Genomic DNA, 19,754 nt, shown 5'->3' with positions numbered 1-19,754 from the left:
CAGAAAGAGCCTCGCTAGCTGTTGGGAACCGTACTTTTAAAACTCCAGGAAGTGTAGGATGGACCAATCAGCTTCCGGTACTGCCCCCCAATCCGGCCAATCAGGCAGGGCACCTATAAGAACAAGAAAATAAAAACAACACATATGGCCAGGACCGTAACATGGTCTATTAGTAATGAAGCACGATGGTTGACAAACCAATCAAGTAGCAAAACAGCAATGAAAGAACAAAATTTGATGAAAATATAGAACAATTTCTATGAATAAATAGGCAGTAACACCAGCTTGTGCTGCCCGTAAACCCAAGCAAAGAAGCTTACAGCACGTGGTATTCCCAGGCGGTCTTCCTACCAAGTACTAACAAGGCCCGGCCCTATTTGGCTGCCGAGATCGGACGGGATCGGGCGCTTAGAGAGCAGTGTCGCCGTAAGCTGCATTTGACATCATCAACAGCTCTCAAAAACGCTGGAGAAGCAGAATGCATGACCCTTGCTAAGAAGAAGATAAATGTGGCAAAGTACAAAGTACTATAACTGTACTGGTCTGTTACGCCTCTGTCTAGGGGGTCAGGGTGCAACATACAAAGATAAATTAGCATGTTCCCTCTCCGATCCCCAAACCAAAATCCAGGATCGAGATGTTCCAACAGAATGATATTTATTTTAAACGAAAGAAAGTGTCAAACAAAACATGACACTACAACTCAGGGCGAACCAAGGCCAACATAATAAACAAAATAAGCCATTTCCCACAGAAAGTGCTAGCTAGCCTGATAGAAATAAACAAACCAAAAGACAGTCGCTAACCCTAACTCCCTAATGTGAAAACAAGAGAAAACAATCAAAAGAAAATGGCTGTTCACCCCTACAGATTTAATACTATTTACAAAATACACAATTTATAAACAAAACCACGGCACAAAACCTAACAATTCAAAAATGCTAAATAAGGTTTGGAAACCAAGAACAGCAAACAGGTGCTGCTGCCAGAAAGTGCCTCGCTAGCTGTTGGGAACCGTACTTTTAAAACTCCAGGAAGTGTAGGATGGACCAATCAGCTTCCTGTACTTCCCCCAAATCCGGCCAATCAGGCAGGGCACCTATAAGAACAACAAAATAAAAACAACACATATGGCCAGGACCGTAACATGGTCTACTAGTAATGAAGCAAGATGGTTGACAAACCAATAAAGTAGCAAAACAGAAATGAAAGAACAAAATTTGATGAAAATATAGAACAATTTCTATGAATAAATAGGCAGTAACACCAGCTTGTGCTGGCCGTAAACCCAAGCAAAAAAGCTTACAGCACCTGGTATTCCCAGGCGGTCTTCCTACCAAGTACTAACCAGGCCCGGCTCTATTTGGCTGCCGAGATCTGACGAGATCGGGCGCTTAGAGAGCGGTGTGGCCATAAGCTGCATTTGACATCATCAACAGCTCTTAAAAACGCTGGAGAAGCAGAATGCATGACACTTGCTAAGAAGAAGATAAATGTGGCAAAGTACAAAGTACTATAACTGTACTGGTCTGTTACGCCCCTGTCTAGGGGGTCAGGGTGCAACATACAAAGATAAATTAGCATGTTCCCTCTCCGATCCCCAAACCAAAATCCAGGATCGAGATGTTCCAACAGAATGATATTTATTTTAAACGAAAGAAAGTGTCAAACAAAACATGACACTACAACTCAGGGCGAACCAAGGCCAACATAATAAACAAAATAAGCCATTTCCCACAGAAAGTGCTAGCTAGCCTGATAGAAATAAACAAACCAAAAGACAGTCGCTAACCCTAACTCCCTAATGTGAAAACAAGAGAAAACAATCAAAAGAAAAATGGCAGTCCACCCCTACAGATTTAATACTATTTACAAAATATACAATTTATAAACAAAACCACGGCACAAAACCTAACAATTCAAAAATGCTAAATAAGGTTTGGAAACCAAGAACAGCAAACAGGTGCTGATGCCAGAAAGAGCCTCGCTAGCTGTTGGGAACCGTACTTTTAAAACTCCAGGAAGTGTAGGATGGACCAATCAGCTTCCTGTACTGCCCCCCAATCCGGCCAATCAGGCAGGGCACCTATAAGAACAAGAAAATAAAAACAACACATATGGCCAGGACCGTAACATGGTCTACTAGTAATGAAGCACGATGGTCGGCAAACCAATAAAGTAGCAAAACAGCAATTAAAGAACAAAATTTGATGAAAATATAGAACAATTTCTATGAATAAATAGGCAGTAACACCAGCTTGTGCTGCCCGTAAACCCAAGCAAAAAAGCTTACAGCACCTGGTATTCCCAGGCGGTCTTCCTACCAAGTACTAACCAGGCCCGGCTCTATTTGGCTGCCGAGATCGGACGAGATCGGGCGTTTAGAGAGCGGTGTGGCCGTAAGCTGCATTTGATATCATCAACAGCTCTTAAAAACGCTGGAGAAGCAGAATGCATGACACTTGCTAAGAAGAAGATAAATGTGGCAAAGTACAAAGTACTATAACTGTACTGGTCTGTTACGCCCCTGTCTAGGGGGTCAGGGTGCAACATACAAAGATAAATTAGCATGTTCCCTCTCCGATCCCCAAACCAAAATCCAGGATCGAGATGTTCCAACAGAATGATATTTATTTTAAACGAAAGAAAGTGTCAAACAAAACATGACACTACAACTCAGGGCGAACCAAGGCCAACATAATAAACAAAATAAGCAATTTCCCACAGAAAGTGCTAGCTAGCCTGATAGAAAGAAACAAACCAAAAGACAGTCGCTAACCCTAACTCCCTAATGTGAAAACAAGAGAAAACAATCAAAAGAAAAATGGCAGTCCACCCCTACAGATTTAATACTATTTACAAAATATACAATTTATAAACAAAACCACGGCACAAAACCTAACAATTCAAAAATGCTAAATAAGGTTTGGAAACCAAGAACAGCAAACAGGTGCTGATGCCAGAAAGAGCCTCGCTAGCTGTTGGGAACCGTACTTTTAAAACTCCAGGAAGTGTAGGATGGACCAATCAGCTTCCTGTACTGCCCCCCAATCCGGCCAATCAGGCAGGGCACCTATAAGAACAAGAAAATAAAAACAACACATATGGCCAGGACCGTAACATGGTCTACTAGTAATGAAGCACGATGGTCGGCAAACCAATAAAGTAGCAAAACAGCAATGAAAGAACAAAATTTGATGAAAATATAGAACAATTTCTACGAATAAATAGGCAGTAACACCAGCTTGTGCTGCCCGTAAACCCAAGCAAAAAAGCTTACAGCACCTGGTATTCCCAGGCGGTCTTCCTACCAAGTACTAACCAGGCCCGGCTCTATTTGGCTGCCGAGATCGGACGAGATCGGGCGTTTAGAGAGCGGTGTGGCCGTAAGCTGCATTTGATATCATCAACAGCTCTTAAAAACGCTGGAGAAGCAGAATGCATGACACTTGCTAAGAAGAAGATAAATGTGGCAAAGTACAAAGTACTATAACTGTACTGGTCTGTTACGCCCCTGTCTAGGGGGTCAGGGTGCAACATACAAAGATAAATTAGCATGTTCCCTCTCCGATCCCCAAACCAAAATCCAGGATCGAGATGTTCCAACAGAATGATATTTATTTTAAACGAAAGAAAGTGTCAAACAAAACATGACACTACAACTCAGGGCGAACCAAGGCCAACATAATAAACAAAATAAGCAATTTCCCACAGAAAGTGCTAGCTAGCCTGATAGAAAGAAACAAACCAAAAGACAGTCGCTAACCCTAACTCCCTAATGTGAAAACAGTTCAAAGAAAATGGCAGTTCACCCCTACAGATTTAATACTATTTACAAAATATACAATTTATAAACAAAACCACGGCACAAAACCTAACGATTCAAAAATGCTAAATAAGATTTGGAAACCAAGAACAGCAAACAGGTGCTGCTGCCAGAAAGAGCCTCGCTAGCTGTTGGGAACCGTACTTTTAAAACTCCAGGAAGTGTAGGATGGACCAATCAGCTTCCTGTACTTCCCCCAAATCCGGCCAATCAGGCAGGGCACCTATAAGAACAAGAAAATAAAAACAACACATATGGCCAGGACCGTAACATGGTCTACTAGTAATGAAGCACGATGGTTGACAAACCAATAAAGTAGCAAAACAGCAATGAAAGAACAAAATTTGATGAAAATATAGAACAATTTCTATGAATAAATAGGCAGTAACACCAGCTTGAGCTGCCCGTAAACCCAAGCAAAAAAAGCTTACAGCACCTGGTATTCCCAGGCGGTCTTCCTACCAAGTACTAACCAGGCCCGGCCCTATTTGGCTGCCGAGATCGGACGAGATCGGGCGCTTAGAGAGCGGTGTGGCCGTAACATGCATTTGACATCATCAACAGCTCTTAAAAACGCTAGAGAAGCAGAATGCATGACACTTGCTAAGAAGAAGATAAATGTGGCAAAGTACAAAGTACTATAACTGTACTGGTCTGTTACGCCCCTGTCTAGGGGGTCAGGGTGAAACATACAAAGATAAATTTGCATGTTCCCTCTCCGATCCTCAAACCAAAATCCAGGATTGAGATGTTCCAACAGAATGATATTTATTTTAAACGAAAGAAAGTGTCAAACAAAACATGATACTACAACTCAGGGCGAACCAAGGCCAACATAATAAACAAAATAAGCCATTTCCCACAGAAAGTGCTAGCTAGCCTGATAGAAATAAACAAACCAAAAGATAGTCGCTAACCCTAACTCCCTAATGTGAAAACAAGAGAAAACAATCAAAAGAAAATGGCAGTCCACCCCTACAGATTTAATACTATTTACAAAATATACAATTTATAAACAAAACCACGGCACAAAACCTAACAATTCAAAAATGCTAAATAAGATTTGGAAACCAAGAACAGCAAACAGTTGCTGCTGCCAGAAAGAGCCTCGCTAGCTGTTGGGAACCGTACTTTTAAAACTCCAGGAAGTGTAGGATGGACCAATCAGCTTCCTGTACTTCCCCCAAATCCGGCCAATCAGGCAGGGCACCTATAAGAACAAGAAAATAAAAACAACACATATGGCCAGGACCGTAACATGGTCTACTAGTAATGAAGCACGATGGTTGACAAACCAATAAAGTAGCAAAACAGCAAAGAAAGAACAAAATTTGATGAAAATATAGAACAATTTCTATGAATAAATAGCCAGTAACACCAGCTTGAGCTGCCCGTAAACCCAAGCAAAAAAGCTTACAGCACCTGGTATTCCCAGGCGGTCTTCCTACCAAGTACTAACCAGGCCCGGCCCTATTTGGCTGCCGAGATCGGACGAGATCGGGCGCTTAGAGAGCGGTGTGGCCGTAACATGCATTTGACATCATCAACAGCTCTTAAAAACGCTAGAGAAGCAGAATGCATGACACTTGCTAAGAAGAAGATAAATGTGGCAAAGTACAAACTACTATAACTGTACTGGTCTGTTACGCCCCTTTCTAGGGGGTCAGGGTGCAACATACAAAGATAAATTAGCATGTTCCCTCTCCGATCCCCAAACCAAAATCCAGGATCGAGATGTTCCAACAGAATGATATTTATTTTAAACGAAAGAAAGTGTCAAACAAAACATGACACTACAACTCAGGGCGAACCAAGGCCAACATAATAAACAAAATAAGCCATTTCCCACAGAAAGTGCTAGCTAGCCTGATAGAAAAAAACAAACCAAAAGACAGTCGCTAACCCTAACTCCCTAATGTGAAAACAGTCCAAAGAAAATGGCAGTTCACCCCTACAGATTTAATACTATTTACAAAATATACAATTTATAAACAAAACCACGGCACAAAACCTAACAATGCAAAAATGCTAAATAAGATTTGGAAACCAAGAACAGCAAACAGGTGCTGCTGCCAGAAAGAGCCTCGCTAGCTGTTGGGAACCGTACATTTAAAACTCCAGGAAGTGTAGGATGGACCAATCAGCATCCTGTACTTCCCCCAAATCCGGCCAATCAGGCAGGGCACCTATAAGAACAAGAAAATAAAAACAACACATATGGCCAGGACCGTAACATGGTCTACTAGTAATGAAGCACGATGGTTGGCAAACCAATAAAGTAGCAAAACAGCAATGAAAGAACAAAATTTGATGAAAATATAGAACAATTTCTATGAATAAATAGGCAGTAACACCAGCTTGAGCTGCCCGTAAACCCAAGCAAAAAAGCTTACAGCACCTAGTATTCCCAGGCGGTCTTCCTACCAAGTACTAACCAGGCCCGGCCCTATTTGGCTGCCGAGATCGGACGAGATCGGGCGCTTAGAGAGCGGTGTGGCCGTAACATGCATTTGACATCATCAACAGCTCTTAAAAACGCTAGAGAAGCAGAATGCATGACACTTGCTAAGAAGAAGATAAATGTGGCAAAGTACAAAGTACTATAACTGTACTGGTCTGTTACGCCCCTGTCTAGGGGGTCAGGGTGAAACATACAAAGATAAATTTGCATGTTCCCTCTCCGATCCCCAAACCAAAATCCAGGATTGAGATGTTCCAACAGAATGATATTTATTTTAAACGAACGAAAGTGTCAAACAAAACATGACACTACAACTCAGGGCGAACCAAGGCCAACATAATAAACAAAATAAGCCATTTCCCACAGAAAGTGCTAGCTAGCCTGATAGAAATAAACAAACCAAAAGATAGTCGCTAACCCTAACTCCCTAATGTGAAAACAGTCCAAAGAAAATGGCAGTTCACCCCTACAGATTTAATACTATTTACAAAATATACAATTTATAAACAAAACCACGGCACAAAACCTAACAATTCAAAAATGCTAAATAAGATTTGGAAACCAAGAACAGCAAACAGGTGCTGCTGCCAGAAAGAGCCTCGCTAGCTGTTGGGAACCGTACATTTAAAACTCCAGGAAGTGTAGGATGGACCAATCAGCTTCCTGTACTTCCCCCAAATCCGGCCAATCAGGCACGGCACCTATAAGAACAAGAAAATAAAAACAACACATATGGCCAGGACCGTAACATGGTCTACTAGTAATGAAGCACGATGGTTGACAAACCAATAAAGTAGCAAAACAGCAATGAAAGAACAAAATTTGATGAAAATATAGAACAATTTCTATGAATAAATAGGCAGTAACACCAGCTTGTGCTGCCCGTAAACCCAAGCAAAGAAGCTTACAGCACCTGGTATTCCCAGGCGGTCTTCCTACCAAGTACTAACAAGGCCCGGCCCTATTTGGCTGCCGAGATCGGACGGGATCGGGCGCTTAGAGAGCAGTGTGGCCATAAGCTGCATTTGACATCATCAACAGCTCTCAAAAACGCTGGAGAAGCAGAATGCATGACACTTGCTAAGAAGAAGATAAATGTGGCAAAGTACAAAGCACTATAACTGTACTGGTCTGTTACGCCCCTGTCTAGGGGGTCAGGGTGCAACATACAAAGATAAATTAGCATGTTCCCTCTCCGATCCCCAAACCAAAATCCAGGATCGAGATGTTCCAACAGAATGATATCTATTTTAAACGAAAGAAAGTGTCAAACAAAACATGACACTACAACTCAGGGCGAACCAAGGCCAACATAATAAACAAAATAAACCATTTCCCACAGAAAGTGCTAGCTAGCCTGATAGAAATAAACAAACCAAAAGACAGTCGCTAACCCTAACTCCCTAATGTGAAAACAAGAGAAAACAATCAAAAGAAAATGGCAGTCCACCCCTACAGATTTAATACTATTTACAAAATATACAATTTATAAACAAAACCACGGCACAAAACCTAACAATTCAAAAATGCTAAATAAGGTTTGGAAAGCAAGAACAGCAAACAGGTGCTGATGCCAGAAAGAGCCTCGCTAGCTGTTGGGAACCGTACTTTTAAAACTCCAGGAAGTGTAGGATGGACCACTCAGCTTCCGGTACTGCCCCCCAATCCGGCCAATCAGGCAGGGCACCTATAAGAACAAGAAAATAAAAACAACACATATGGCCAGGACCGTAACATGGTCTATTAGTAATGAAGCACGATGGTTGACAAACCAATAAAGTAGCAAAACAGCAATGAAAGAACAAAATTTGATGAAAATATAGAACAATTTCTATGAATAAATAGGCAGTAACACCAGCTTGTGCTGCCCGTAAACCCAAGCAAAAAAGCTTACAGCACCTGGTATTCCCAGGCGGTCTTCCTACCAAGTACTAACCAGGCCCGGCTCTATTTGGCTGCCGAGATCGGACGAGATCGGGCGCTTAGAGAGCGGTGTGGCCGTAAGCTGCATTTGACATCATCAACAGCTCTTAAAAACGCTGGAGAAGCAGAATGCATGACACTTGCTAAGAAGAAGATAAATGTGGCAAAGTACAAAGTACTATAACTGTACTGGTCTGTTACGCCCCTGTCTAGGGGGTCAGGGTGCCACATACAAAGATAAATTAGCATGTTCCCTCTCCGATCCCCAAACCAAAATCCAGGATCGAGATGTTCCAACAGAATGATATTTATTTTAAACGAAAGAAACTGTCAAACAAAACATGACACTACAACTCAGGGCGAACCAAGGCCAACATAATAAACAAAATAAGCCATTTCCCACAGAAAGTGCTAGCTAGCCTGATAGAAATAAACAAACCAAAAGACAGTCGCTAACCCTAACTCCCTAATGTGAAAACAGTCCAAAGAAAATGGCAGTTCACCCCTACAGATTTAATACTATTTACAAAATATACAATTTATAAACAAAACCACGGCACAAAACCTAACAATTCAAAAATGCTAAATAAGGTTTGGAAACCAAGAACAGCAAACAGGTGCTGATGCCAGAAAGAGCCTCGCTAGCTGTTGGGAACCGTACTTTTAAAACTCCAGGAAGTGTAGGATGGACCAATCAGCTTCCTGTACTGCCCCCCAATCCGGCCAATCAGGCAGGGCACCTATAAGAACAAGAAAATAAAAACAACACATATGGCCAGGACCGTAACATGGTCTATTAGTAATGAAGCACGATGGTTGACAAACCAATCAAGTAGCAAAACAGCAATGAAAGAACAAAATTTGATGAAAATATAGAACAATTTCTATGAATAAATAGGCAGTAACACCAGCTTGTGCTGCCCGTAAACCCAAGCAAAGAAGCTTACAGCACGTGGTATTCCCAGGCGGTCTTCCTACCAAGTACTAACAAGGCCCGGCCCTATTTGGCTGCCGAGATCGGACGGGATCGGGCGCTTAGAGAGCAGTGTGGCCGTAAGCTGCATTTGACATCATCAACAGCTCTCAAAAACGCTGGAGAAGCAGAATGCATGACCCTTGCTAAGAAGAAGATAAATGTGGCAAAGTACAAAGTACTATAACTGTACTGGTCTGTTACGCCTCTGTCTAGGGGGTCAGGGTGCAACATACAAAGATAAATTAGCATGTTCCCTCTCCGATCCCCAAACCAAAATCCAGGATCGAGATGTTCCAACAGAATGATATTTATTTTAAACGAAAGAAAGTGTCAAACAAAACATGACACTACAACTCAGGGCGAACCAAGGCCAACATAATAAACAAAATAAGCCATTTCCCACAGAAAGTGCTAGCTAGCCTGATAGAAATAAACAAACCAAAAGACAGTCGCTAACCCTAACTCCCTAATGTGAAAACAAGAGAAAACAATCAAAAGAAAATGGCTGTTCACCCCTACAGATTTAATACTATTTACAAAATACACAATTTATAAACAAAACCACGGCACAAAACCTAACAATTCAAAAATGCTAAATAAGGTTTGGAAACCAAGAACAGCAAACAGGTGCTGCTGCCAGAAAGTGCCTCGCTAGCTGTTGGGAACCGTACTTTTAAAACTCCAGGAAGTGTAGGATGGACCAATCAGCTTCCTGTACTTCCCCCAAATCCGGCCAATCAGGCAGGGCACCTATAAGAACAACAAAATAAAAACAACACATATGGCCAGGACCGTAACATGGTCTACTAGTAATGAAGCACGATGGTTGGCAAACCAATAAAGTAGCAAAACAGCAATGAAAGAACAAAATTTGATGAAAATATAGAACAATTTCTACGAATAAATAGGCAGTAACACCAGCTTGTGCTGCCCGTAAACCCAAGCAAAAAAGCTTACAGCACCTGGTATTCCCAGGCGGTCTTCCTACCAAGTACTAACCAGGCCCGGCTCTATTTGGCTGCCGAGATCGGACGAGATCGGGCGCTTAGAGAGCGGTGTGGCCGTAAGCTGCATTTGACATCATCAACAGCTCTTAAAAACGCTGGAGAAGCAGAATGCATGACACTTGCTAAGAAGAAGATAAATGTGGCAAAGTACAAAGTACTATAACTGTACTGGTCTGTTACGCCCCTGTCTAGGGGGTCAGGGTGCCACATACAAAGATAAATTAGCATGTTCCCTCTCCGATCCCCAAACCAAAATCCAGGATCGAGATGTTCCAACAGAATGATATTTATTTTAAACGAAAGAAAGTGTCAAACAAAACATGACACTACAACTCAGGGCGAACCAAGGCCAACATAATAAACAAAATAAGCCATTTCCCACAGAGAGTGCTAGCTAGCCTGATAGAAATAAACAAACCAAAAGACAGTCGCTAACCCTAACTCCCTAATGTGAAAACAGTCCAAAGAAAATGGCAGTTCACCCCTACAGATTTAATACTATTTACAAAATATACAATTTATAAACAAAACCACGGCACAAAACCTAACAATTCAAAAATGCTAAATAAGGTTTGGAAACCAAGAACAGCAAACAGGTGCTGATGCCAGAAAGAGCCTCGCTAGCTTTTGGGAACCGTACTTTTAAAACTCCAGGAAGTGTAGGATGGACCAATCAACTTCCTGTACTGCCCCCCAATCCGGCCAATCAGGCAGGGCACCTATAAGAACAAGAAAATAAAAACAACACATATGGCCAGGACCGTAACATGGTCTACTAGTAATGAAGCACGATGGTTGGCAAACCAATAAAGTAGCAAAACAGCAATGAAAGAACAAAATTTGATGAAAATATAGAACAATTTCTACGAATAAATAGGCAGTAACACCAGCTTGTGCTGCCCGTAAACCCAAGCAAAAAAGCTTACAGCACCTGGTATTCCCAGGCGGTCTTCCTACCAAGTACTAACCAGGCCCGGCTCTATTTGGCTGCCGAGATCGGACGAGATCGGGCACTTAGAGAGCGGTGTGGCCGTAAGCTGCATTTGACATCATCAACAGCTCTTAAAAACGCTAGAGAAGCAGAATGCATGACTCTTGCTAAGAATAAGATAAATGTGGCAAAGTACAAAGTACTATAACTGTACTGGTCTGTTACGCCCCTGTCTAGGGGATCAGGGTGAAACATACAAAGATAAATTTGCATGTTCCCTCTCCGATCCCCAAACCAAAATCCAGGATTGAGATGTTCCAACAGAATGATATTTATTTTAAACGAAAGAAAGTGTCAAACAAAACATGACACTACAACTCAGGGCGAACCAAGGCCAACATAATAAACAAAATAAGCCATTTCCCACAGAAAGTGCTAGCTAGCCTGATAGAAAGAAACAAACCAAAAGACAGTCGCTAACCCTAACTCCCTAATGTGAAAACAAGAGAAAACAATCAAAAGAAAAATGGCAGTCCACCCCTACAGATTTAATACTATTTACAAAATATACAATTTATAAACAAAACCACGGCACAAAACCTAACAATTCAAAAATGCTAAATAAGGTTTGGAAACCAAGAACAGCAAACAGGTGCTGATGCCAGAAAGAGCCTCGCTAGCTGTTGGGAACCGTACTTTTAAAACTCCAGGAAGTGTAGGATGGACCAATCAGCTTCCTGTACTGCCCCCCAATCCGGCCAATCAGGCAGGGCACCTATAAGAACAAGAAAATAAAAACAACACATATGGCCAGGACCGTAACATGGTCTACTAGTAATGAAGCACGATGGTCGGCAAACCAATAAAGTAGCAAAACAGCAATTAAAGAACAAAATTTGATGAAAATATAGAACAATTTCTATGAATAAATAGGCAGTAACACCAGCTTGTGCTGCCCGTAAACCCAAGCAAAAAAGCTTACAGCACCTGGTATTCCCAGGCGGTCTTCCTACCAAGTACTAACCAGGCCCGGCTCTATTTGGCTGCCGAGATCGGACGAGATCGGGCGTTTAGAAAGCGGTGTGGCCGTAAGCTGCATTTGATATCATCAACAGCTCTTAAAAACGCTGGAGAAGCAGAATGCATGACACTTGCTAAGAAGAAGATAAATGTGGCAAAGTACAAAGTACTATAACTGTACTGGTCTGTTACGCCCCTGTCTAGGGGGTCAGGGTGCAACATACAAAGATAAATTAGCATGTTCCCTCTCCGATCCCCAAACCAAAATCCAGGATCGAGATGTTCCAACAGAATGATATTTATTTTAAACGAAAGAAAGTGTCAAACAAAACATGACACTACAACTCAGGGCGAACCAAGGCCAACATAATAAACAAAATAAGCAATTTCCCACAGAAAGTGCTAGCTAGCCTGATAGAAAGAAACAAACCAAAAGACAGTCGCTAACCCTAACTCCCTAATGTGAAAACAAGAGAAAACAATCAAAAGAAAAATGGCAGTCCACCCCTACAGATTTAATACTATTTACAAAATATACAATTTATAAACAAAACCACGGCACAAAACCTAACAATTCAAAAATGCTAAATAAGGTTTGGAAACCAAGAACAGCAAACAGGTGCTGATGCCAGAAAGAGCCTCGCTAGCTGTTGGGAACCGTACTTTTAAAACTCCAGGAAGTGTAGGATGGACCAATCAGCTTCCTGTACTGCCCCCCAATCCGGCCAATCAGGCAGGGCACCTATAAGAACAAGAAAATAAAAACAACACATATGGCCAGGACCGTAACATGGTCTACTAGTAATGAAGCACGATGGTCGGCAAACCAATAAAGTAGCAAAACAGCAATGAAAGAACAAAATTTGATGAAAATATAGAACAATTTCTACGAATAAATAGGCAGTAACACCAGCTTGTGCTGCCCGTAAACCCAAGCAAAAAAGCTTACAGCACCTGGTATTCCCAGGCGGTCTTCCTACCAAGTACTAACCAGGCCCGGCTCTATTTGGCTGCCGAGATCGGACGAGATCGGGCGTTTAGAGAGCGGTGTGGCCGTAAGCTGCATTTGATATCATCAACAGCTCTTAAAAACGCTGGAGAAGCAGAATGCATGACACTTGCTAAGAAGAAGATAAATGTGGCAAAGTACAAAGTACTATAACTGTACTGGTCTGTTACGCCCCTGTCTAGGGGGTCAGGGTGCAACATACAAAGATAAATTAGCATGTTCCCTCTCCGATCCCCAAACCAAAATCCAGGATCGAGATGTTCCAACAGAATGATATTTATTTTAAACGAAAGAAAGTGTCAAACAAAACATGACACTACAACTCAGGGCGAACCAAGGCCAACATAATAAACAAAATAAGCAATTTCCCACAGAAAGTGCTAGCTAGCCTGATAGAAAGAAACAAACCAAAAGACAGTCGCTAACCCTAACTCCCTAATGTGAAAACAGTTCAAAGAAAATGGCAGTTCACCCCTACAGATTTAATACTATTTACAAAATATACAATTTATAAACAAAACCACGGCACAAAACCTAACGATTCAAAAATGCTAAATAAGATTTGGAAACCAAGAACAGCAAACAGGTGCTGCTGCCAGAAAGAGCCTCGCTAGCTGTTGGGAACCGTACTTTTAAAACTCCAGGAAGTGTAGGATGGACCAATCAGCTTCCTGTACTTCCCCCAAATCCGGCCAATCAGGCAGGGCACCTATAAGAACAAGAAAATAAAAACAACACATATGGCCAGGACCGTAACATGGTCTACTAGTAATGAAGCACGATGGTTGACAAACCAATAAAGTAGCAAAACAGCAATGAAAGAACAAAATTTGATGAAAATATAGAACAATTTCTATGAATAAATAGGCAGTAACACCAGCTTGAGCTGCCCGTAAACCCAAGCAAAAAAAGCTTACAGCACCTGGTATTCCCAGGCGGTCTTCCTACCAAGTACTAACCAGGCCCGGCCCTATTTGGCTGCCGAGATCGGACGAGATCGGGCGCTTAGAGAGCGGTGTGGCCGTAACATGCATTTGACATCATCAACAGCTCTTAAAAACGCTAGAGAAGCAGAATGCATGACACTTGCTAAGAAGAAGATAAATGTGGCAAAGTACAAAGTACTATAACTGTACTGGTCTGTTACGCCCCTGTCTAGGGGGTCAGGGTGAAACATACAAAGATAAATTTGCATGTTCCCTCTCCGATCCTCAAACCAAAATCCAGGATTGAGATGTTCCAACAGAATGATATTTATTTTAAAGGAAAGAAAGTGTCAAACAAAACATGACACTACAACTCAGGGCGAACCAAGGCCAACATAATAAACAAAATAAGCCATTTCCCACAGAAAGTGCTAGCTAGCCTGATAGAAATAAACAAACCAAAAGACAGTCGCTAACCCTAACTCCCTAATGTGAAAACAGTCCAAAGAAAATGGCAGTTCACCCCTACAGATTTAATACTATTTACAAAATATACAATTTATAAACAAAACCACGGCACAAAACCTAACAATTCAAAAATGCTAAATAAGGTTTGGAAACCAAGAACAGCAAACAGGTGCTGATGCCAGAAAGAGCCTCGCTAGCTGTTGGGAACCATACTTTTAAAACTCCAGGAAGTGTAGGATGGACCAATCAGCTTCCTGTACTGCCCCCCAATCCAGCCAATCAGGCAGGGCACCTATAAGAACAAGAAAATAAAAACAACACATATGGCCAGGACCGTAACATGGTCTACTAGTAATGAAGCACGATGGTTGGCAAACCAATAAAGTAGCAAAACAGCAATGAAAGAACAAAATTTGATGAAAATATAGAACAATTTCTATGAATAAATAGGCAGTAACACCAGCTTGTGCTGCCCGTAAACCCAAGCACAGAAGCTTACAGCACCTGGTATTCCCAGGCGGTCTTCCTACCAAGTACTAACAAGGCCCGGCCCTATTTGGCTGCCGAGATCGGACGGGATCGGGCGCTTAGAGAGCAGTGTGGCCATAAGCTGCATTTGACATCATCAACAGCTCTCAAAAACGCTGGAGAAGCAGAATGCATGACACTTGCTAAGAAGAAGATAAATGTGGCAAAGTACAAAGTACTATAACTGTACTGGTCTGTTACGCCCCTGTCTAGGGGGTCAGGGTGCAACATACAAAGATAAATTAGCATGTTCCCTCTCCGATCCCCAAACCAAAATCCAGGATCGAGATGTTCCAACAGAATGATATTTATTTTAAACGAAAGAAAGTGTCAAACAAAACATGACACTACAACTCAGGGCGAACCAAGGCCAACATAATAAACAAAATAAGCCATTTCCCACAGAAAGTGCTAGCTAGCCTGATAGAAATAAACAAACCAAAAGACAGTCGCTAACCCTAACTCCCTAATGTGAAAACAGTCCAAAGAAAATGGTAGTTCACCCCTACAGATTTAATACTATTTACAAAATATACAATTTATAAACAAAACCACGGCACAAAACCTAACAATTCAGAAATACTAAATAAGGTTTGGAAACCAAGAACAGCAAACAGGTGCTGATGCCAGAAAGAGCCTCGCTAGCTGTTGGGAACCGTACTTTTAAAACTCCAGGAAGTGTAGGATGGACCAATCAGCTTCCTGTACTGCCCCCATATCCGGCCAATCAGGCAGGGCACCTATAAGAACAAGAAAATAAAAACAACACATATGGCCAGGACCGTAACATGGTCTATTAGTAATGAAGCACGATGGTTGACAAACCAATCAAGTAGCAAAACAGCAATGAAAGAACAAAATTTGATGAAAATATAGAACAATTTCTATGAATAAATAGGCAGTAACACCAGCTTGTGCTGCCCGTAAACCCAAGCAAAGAAGCTTACAGCACGTGGTATTCCCAGGCGGTCTTCCTACCAAGTACTAACAAGGCCCGGCCCTATTTGGCTGCCGAGATCGGACGGGATCGGGCGCTTAGAGAGCAGTGTGGCCGTAAGCTGCATTTGACATCATCAACAGCTCTCAAAAACGCTGGAGAAGCAGAATGCATGACCCTTGCTAAGAAGAAGATAAATGTGGCAAAGTACAAAGTACTATAACTGTACTGGTCTGTTACGCCTCTGTCTAGGGGGTCAGGGTGCAACATACAAAGATAAATTAGCATGTTCCCTCTCCGATCCCCAAACCAAAATCCAGGATCGAGATGTTCCAACAGAATGATATCTATTTTAAACGAAAGAAAGTGTCAAACAAAACATGACACTACAACTCAGGGCGAACCAAGGCCAACATAATAAACAAAATAAACCATTTCCCACAGAAAGCGCTAGCTAGCCTGATAGAAATAAACAAACCAAAAGACAGTCGCTAACCCTAACTCCCTAATGTGAAAACAAGAGAAAACAATTAAAAGAAAATGGCAGTCCACCCCTACAGATTTAATACTATTTACAAAATATACAATTTATAAACAAAACCACGGCACAAAACCTAACAATTCAAAAATGCTAAATAAGGTTTGGAAAGCAAGAACAGCAAACAGGTGCTGCTGCCAGAAAGAGCCTCGCTAGCTGTTGGGAACCGTACTTTTAAAACTCCAGGAAGTGTAGGATGGACCAATCAGCTTCCTGTACTTCCCCCAAATCCGGCCAATCAGGCAGGGCACCTATAAGAACAACAAAATAAAAACAACACATATGGCCAGGACCGTAACATGGTCTACTAGTAATGAAGCAAGATGGTTGACAAACCAATAAAGTAGCAAAACAGAAATGAAAGAACAAAATTTGATGAAAATATAGAACAATTTCTATGAATAAATAGGCAGTAACACCAGCTTGTGCTGGCCGTAAACCCAAGCAAAAAAGCTTACAGCACCTGGTATTCCCAGGCGGTCTTCCTACCAAGTACTAACCAGGCCCGGCTCTATTTGGCTGCCGAGATCTGACGAGATCGGGCGCTTAGAGAGCGGTGTGGCCATAAGCTGCATTTGACATCATCAACAGCTCTTAAAAACGCTGGAGAAGCAGAATGCATGACACTTGCTAAGAAGAAGATAAATGTGGCAAAGTACAAAGTACTATAACTGTACTGGTCTGTTACGCCCCTGTCTAGGGGGTCAGGGTGCCACATACAAAGATAAATTAGCATGTTCCCTCTCCGATCCCCAAACCAAAATCCAGGATCGAGATGTTCCAACAGAATGATATTTATTTTAAACGAAAGAAAGTGTCAAACAAAACATGACACTACAACTCAGGGCGAACCAAGGCCAACATAATAAACAAAATAAGCCATTTCCCACAGAGAGTGCTAGCTAGCCTGATAGAAATAAACAAACCAAAAGACAGTCGCTAACCCTAACTCCCTAATGTGAAAACAGTCCAAAGAAAATGGCAGTTCACCCCTACAGATTTAATACTATTTACAAAATATACAATTTATAAACAAAACCACGGCACAAAACCTAACAATTCAAAAATGCTAAATAAGGTTTGGAAACCAAGAACAGCAAACAGGTGCTGATGCCAGAAAGAGCCTCGCTAGCTGTTGGGAACCGTACTTTTAAAACTCCAGGAAGTGTAGGATGGACCAATCAGCTTCCTGTACTGCCCCCCAATCCGGCCAATCAGGCAGGGCACCTATAAGAACAAGAAAATAAAAACAACACATATGGCCAGGACCGTAACATGGTCTACTAGTAATGAAGCACGATGGTTGGCAAACCAATAAAGTAGCAAAACAGCAATGAAAGAACAAAATTTGATGAAAATATAGAACAATTTCTATGAATAAATAGGCAGTAACACCAGCTTGTGCTGCCCGTAAACCCAAGCAAAGAAGCTTACAGCACGTGGTATTCCCAGGCGGTCTTCCTACCAAGTACTAACAAGGCCCGGCCCTATTTGACTGCCGAGATCGGACGGGATCGGGCGCTTAGAGAGCAGTGTGGCCGTAAGCTGCATTTGACATCATCAACAGCTCTCAAAAACGCTGGAGAAGCAGAATGCATGACCCTTGCTAAGAAGAAGATAAATGTGGCAAAGTACAAAGTACTATAACTGTACTGGTCTGTTACGCCTCTGTCTAGGGGGTAAGGGTGCAACATACAAAGATAAATTAGCATGTTCCCTCTCCGATCCCCAAACCAAAATCCAGGATCGAGATGTTCCAACAGAATGATATTTATTTTAAACGAAAGAAAGTGTCAAACAAAACATGACACTACAACTCAGGGCGAACTAAGGCCAACATAATAAACAAAATAAGCCATTTCCCACAGAAAGTGCTAGCTAGCCTGATAGAAATAAAGAAACCAAAAGACAGTCGCTAACCCTAACTCCCTAATGTGAAAACAGTCCAAAGAAAATGGTAGTTCACCCCTACAGATTTAATACTATTTACAAAATATACAATTTATAAACAAAACCACGGCACAAAACCTAACAATTCAGAAATACTAAATAAGGTTTGGAAACCAAGAACAGCAAACAGGTGCTGATGCCAGAAAGAGCCTCGCTAGCTGTTGGGAACCGTACTTTTAAAACTCCAGGAAGTGTAGGATGGACCACTCAGCTTCCGGTACTGCCCCCCAATCCGGCCAATCAGGCAGGGCACCTATAAGAACAAGAAAATAAAAACAACACATATGGCCAGGACCGTAACATGGTCTATTAGTAATGAAGCACGATGGTTGACAAACCAATAAAGTAGCAAAACAGCAATGAAAGAACAAAATTTGATGAAAATATAGAACAATTTCTATGAATAAATAGGCAGTAACACCAGCTTGTGCTGCCCGTAAACCCAAGCAAAAAAGCTTACAGCACCTGGTATTCCCAGGCGGTCTTCCTACCAAGTACTAACCAGGCCCAGCTCTATTTGGCTGCCGAGATCGGACGAGATCGGGCGCTTAGAGAGCGGTGTGGCCGTAAGCTGCATTTGACATCATCAACAGCTCTTAAAAACGCTGGAGAAGCAGAATGCATGACACTTGCTAAGAAGAAGATAAATGTGGCAAAGTACAAAGTACTATAACTGTACTGGTCTGTTACGCCCCTGTCTAGGGGGTCAGGGTGCCACATACAAAGATAAATTAGCATGTTCCCTCTCCGATCCCCAAACCAAAATCCAGGATCGAGATGTTCCAACAGAATGATATTTATTTTAAACGAAAGAAAGTGTCAAACAAAACATGACACTACAACTCAGGGCGAACCAAGGCCAACATAATAAACAAAATAAGCCATTTCCCACAGAAAGTGCTAGCTAGCCTGATAGAAATAAACAAACCAAAAGACAGTCGCTAACCCTAACTCCCTAATGTGAAAACAGTCCAAAGAAAATGGCAGTTCACCCCTACAGATTTAATACTATTTACAAAATATACAATTTATAAACAAAACCACGGCACAAAACCTAACAATTCAAAAATGCTAAATAAGGTTTGGAAACCAAGAACAGCAAACAGGTGCTGATGCCAGAAAGAGCCTCGCTAGCTGTTGGGAACCGTACTTTTAAAACTCCAGGAAGTGTAGGATGGACCAATCAGCTTCCGGTACTGCCCCCCAATCCGGCCAATCAGGCAGGGCACCTATAAGAACAAGAAAATAAAAACA

The 19,754-nt window shown here is 41.8% G+C and overlaps 20 pseudogenes; all 20 read right to left on the bottom strand.

The window, feature by feature from the left end:
• Positions 1 to 313: 313 nt before the first annotated feature.
• On the bottom strand, positions 314 to 432 carry LOC137110940 (5S ribosomal RNA; annotated as a pseudogene).
• Positions 433 to 1,299: 867 nt separating this feature from the next.
• Positions 1,300 to 1,418, bottom strand: LOC137110056 (5S ribosomal RNA; annotated as a pseudogene).
• Positions 1,419 to 2,286: 868 nt separating this feature from the next.
• Positions 2,287 to 2,405, bottom strand: LOC137111356 (5S ribosomal RNA; annotated as a pseudogene).
• Positions 2,406 to 3,273: 868 nt separating this feature from the next.
• Positions 3,274 to 3,392, bottom strand: LOC137111355 (5S ribosomal RNA; annotated as a pseudogene).
• An 858-nt stretch (positions 3,393 to 4,250) lies between these two features.
• LOC137110464 (5S ribosomal RNA) lies at positions 4,251 to 4,369 on the bottom strand (annotated as a pseudogene).
• Positions 4,370 to 5,236: 867 nt separating this feature from the next.
• On the bottom strand, positions 5,237 to 5,355 carry LOC137110462 (5S ribosomal RNA; annotated as a pseudogene).
• An 857-nt stretch (positions 5,356 to 6,212) lies between these two features.
• On the bottom strand, positions 6,213 to 6,331 carry LOC137110782 (5S ribosomal RNA; annotated as a pseudogene).
• An 857-nt stretch (positions 6,332 to 7,188) lies between these two features.
• Positions 7,189 to 7,307, bottom strand: LOC137110673 (5S ribosomal RNA; annotated as a pseudogene).
• An 867-nt stretch (positions 7,308 to 8,174) lies between these two features.
• LOC137111002 (5S ribosomal RNA) lies at positions 8,175 to 8,293 on the bottom strand (annotated as a pseudogene).
• Positions 8,294 to 9,150: 857 nt separating this feature from the next.
• Positions 9,151 to 9,269, bottom strand: LOC137110873 (5S ribosomal RNA; annotated as a pseudogene).
• An 867-nt stretch (positions 9,270 to 10,136) lies between these two features.
• LOC137111001 (5S ribosomal RNA) lies at positions 10,137 to 10,255 on the bottom strand (annotated as a pseudogene).
• An 857-nt stretch (positions 10,256 to 11,112) lies between these two features.
• LOC137110104 (5S ribosomal RNA) lies at positions 11,113 to 11,231 on the bottom strand (annotated as a pseudogene).
• An 868-nt stretch (positions 11,232 to 12,099) lies between these two features.
• On the bottom strand, positions 12,100 to 12,218 carry LOC137110134 (5S ribosomal RNA; annotated as a pseudogene).
• Positions 12,219 to 13,086: 868 nt separating this feature from the next.
• On the bottom strand, positions 13,087 to 13,205 carry LOC137111353 (5S ribosomal RNA; annotated as a pseudogene).
• Positions 13,206 to 14,063: 858 nt separating this feature from the next.
• LOC137110461 (5S ribosomal RNA) lies at positions 14,064 to 14,182 on the bottom strand (annotated as a pseudogene).
• An 857-nt stretch (positions 14,183 to 15,039) lies between these two features.
• Positions 15,040 to 15,158, bottom strand: LOC137110672 (5S ribosomal RNA; annotated as a pseudogene).
• An 857-nt stretch (positions 15,159 to 16,015) lies between these two features.
• Positions 16,016 to 16,134, bottom strand: LOC137110872 (5S ribosomal RNA; annotated as a pseudogene).
• An 867-nt stretch (positions 16,135 to 17,001) lies between these two features.
• On the bottom strand, positions 17,002 to 17,120 carry LOC137110055 (5S ribosomal RNA; annotated as a pseudogene).
• Positions 17,121 to 17,977: 857 nt separating this feature from the next.
• Positions 17,978 to 18,096, bottom strand: LOC137110809 (5S ribosomal RNA; annotated as a pseudogene).
• An 857-nt stretch (positions 18,097 to 18,953) lies between these two features.
• Positions 18,954 to 19,072, bottom strand: LOC137111113 (5S ribosomal RNA; annotated as a pseudogene).
• Between the last annotated feature and the right edge of the window lie 682 nt (positions 19,073 to 19,754).

This window comes from Channa argus, unplaced genomic scaffold, assembly GCF_033026475.1.
Source record: "Channa argus isolate prfri unplaced genomic scaffold, Channa argus male v1.0 Contig009, whole genome shotgun sequence".
Taxonomy (NCBI): domain Eukaryota; kingdom Metazoa; phylum Chordata; class Actinopteri; order Anabantiformes; family Channidae; genus Channa; species Channa argus.
This window is presented reverse-complemented; position numbering and strand designations above follow the sequence as displayed.